This window comes from Diaphorina citri, unplaced genomic scaffold (genome assembly GCF_000475195.1).
Source record: "Diaphorina citri unplaced genomic scaffold, Diaci psyllid genome assembly version 1.1 scaffold1268, whole genome shotgun sequence".
In the NCBI taxonomy this organism is placed as follows: domain Eukaryota; kingdom Metazoa; phylum Arthropoda; class Insecta; order Hemiptera; family Psyllidae; genus Diaphorina; species Diaphorina citri.
The window spans coordinates 94,568-96,826 of NW_007378697.1; the positions used below are offsets into that span (position 1 = coordinate 94,568).

At 39.8% G+C, this 2,259-nt stretch overlaps 1 long non-coding RNA gene across 1 annotated transcript; it reads left to right on the plus strand.

The window, feature by feature from the left end:
- Positions 1 to 757: 757 nt before the first annotated feature.
- Positions 758 to 1,031, plus strand: LOC113469877. Its single transcript, XR_003393157.1, has 2 exons — positions 758 to 871; positions 986 to 1,031. It is a non-coding gene; the product is annotated as an uncharacterized LOC113469877 (long non-coding RNA).
- Positions 1,032 to 2,259: the final 1,228 nt, after the last annotated feature.

Genomic DNA, 2,259 nt, shown 5'->3' on the forward strand with positions numbered 1-2,259 from the left:
TTTGATGGGAAAGTAATTCAGATATTTTTTAATTACAAAAAAACTTTGCTTAAAGTTGAAAAAAAAAAAGCAAATTAAAAATAGAAGGACCACAGACTAGTGTAGACACTGCCTTATTAAATATCTATCTCAAAACAATACTGCTTATTTTATTTTTATTTAGCATCAAACATATTTTATTGTATTATGTAATCGAGCGCTTATTTTATTTCGTTTTACAATAATGTTTGTAATGTTGATGTTGCATACTATAGGGACCTCAATAGTAATTTACTACCATTTCATCAGCTTTGTACCTACCTACTAAAATTTCATGAAGGATTGTATTAATTTTAGTGTGAATAATTCAGCGGGTTGGCGTAAAAACGACCTATAACCTGTATCTGTAACTGGAAGAAGAAAAAAAAAATCTGATATATTTAAGGCTATATGTTAGGTACCAGTTCCCAACGGATCACTGAAGTAAAGAAACGTTGCCCTTAATCGGTATCTGAAATCTGGATAACCCAAATCTTCTAGCGTCCAAGACAAAATGTGGTGGCTATTTCGGGGTGAACTCAGCCTGTTGAGGACAATTCAATTTTTTAAATTCTCAGTGAAATGGCGAGCCAGTATGGTTTGAGTATGAAGAGTCTTAGAGGGTGTGATTTTGGGCTCATTTTGAACGGACCTAGACGAACCCACAATTGGAACGGACCTAGACAGACTCTCTTGGTTTACACGTTCCTGTCCTAACTTTATTTTCTCTATATTTTGCAGGCAGAAAAACTTGGCCTGACCCTGTCCTGGAGCAGCCTGTCAGTGTATCTGGTCAAAAAGTCGACCTCCTTCTTGAAAACCAAGATCACCACCAAGAAACTCGTCAACAATGGTAAGTGAAGTCAGGGAAGATTGACTTTTACAGCTGTTTGCCCTTATACCTAAACCTCAAAAGTGGGCTTTTTGTTTACCATATTATAATAACTTTCATTACGCTTTTTTACAGTGACGGGAGTGGCCAAGGCAGGAACACTGACGGCAGTTATGGGAGCAAGGTAAATAAATAAATATTTGTATCCTACTTCGACAGATATTGTATATAGATCAGTTGCATACTTGGGTGATGTTTCAAAGTCATAGAGCAGGAAAAATGAGGACCAACGGAATTTTTCTTTTTGTTCTACGACTTCTAGATCCCGAGATAAATCGATTAAAAAATGCCGGTAAATCGTGAACTTTGACGTCACGGCATACGCAGCCGTAAGCGATGACGTCACATCAAATGTCCCGAGCAAAGCTCCCTCGCAGGCTATCATCGCAAAATATTGGGACGCGAGGAGGAAAATGACCTGATAGTCAATTCCCAGCATTTGATACCAACCAACCAACCAACCAACCATATTTTATATACATATTTTTATATATTTTCTCAAACTTTCAGACAAGGCTACGAGTGTCCCATGAACTACAACCCGGCCGATTTCTTCATCAAAATCCTCGCGGTCACCCCAGACGATGAGCAAAACTCGCACAAGCGTATCAAACGCATATGCGACGCCTACGTAAGCAGCGATTCCGCCCAGTCTATGGACGGCTTTATACACGATGAGCTGACCAACTATAGTGCACCTAAGTTGAACTTGGCGGATTTCAAGCCAACCAACTGGTTGACCAGATTCCTTCTGTTGACGTTTCGACTTGAGGTGGACATCTTTAGGAACCGATCATACTTGTCGTTCCGACTGATCCAGAAATTGGTGAGTGAAGATTTTTTTTTCTTTCTTTTTAGTTTTTATCGTCCCGAAATCAAAAAAGAAGGAAAAGAATACAGAATATGAGAAAGCCAGCCGTTCCGAGGACGAACCTTATCTGTGTCGTATAAAGTTCGTCCCGGGCGGGAACCAAAGCCGTGGCCTAGCGCTCTCTTCAGCTTGGAGGGTAGCACGTTTGCCTTGTACGCGCTAGGTTACGGGTTCGTCCTGTCAGTTTTCGGACGACAAGACCTATTTAATAACTAAATAGGTTCATGTGAAATTATTGTTAACTTCTACAGATTCTCAGAGACAGGTCGGTACAGTCTACAAGTATTCTCCCAGAATATCTGTCGGCAGGAGTAAGTTATTGGGCCTTTACCCATTCGTCGGTGTGCTTCGTCAATCGAGAAATACAGCGAGCAACAAACACGTCGTAAAAAATAGTAGTAGTTGTTATCTTCTAAGTTCGAGAGGTAGTTATAATATACCTACGGTATACAATATATCATAGAGGTATATACGTTCA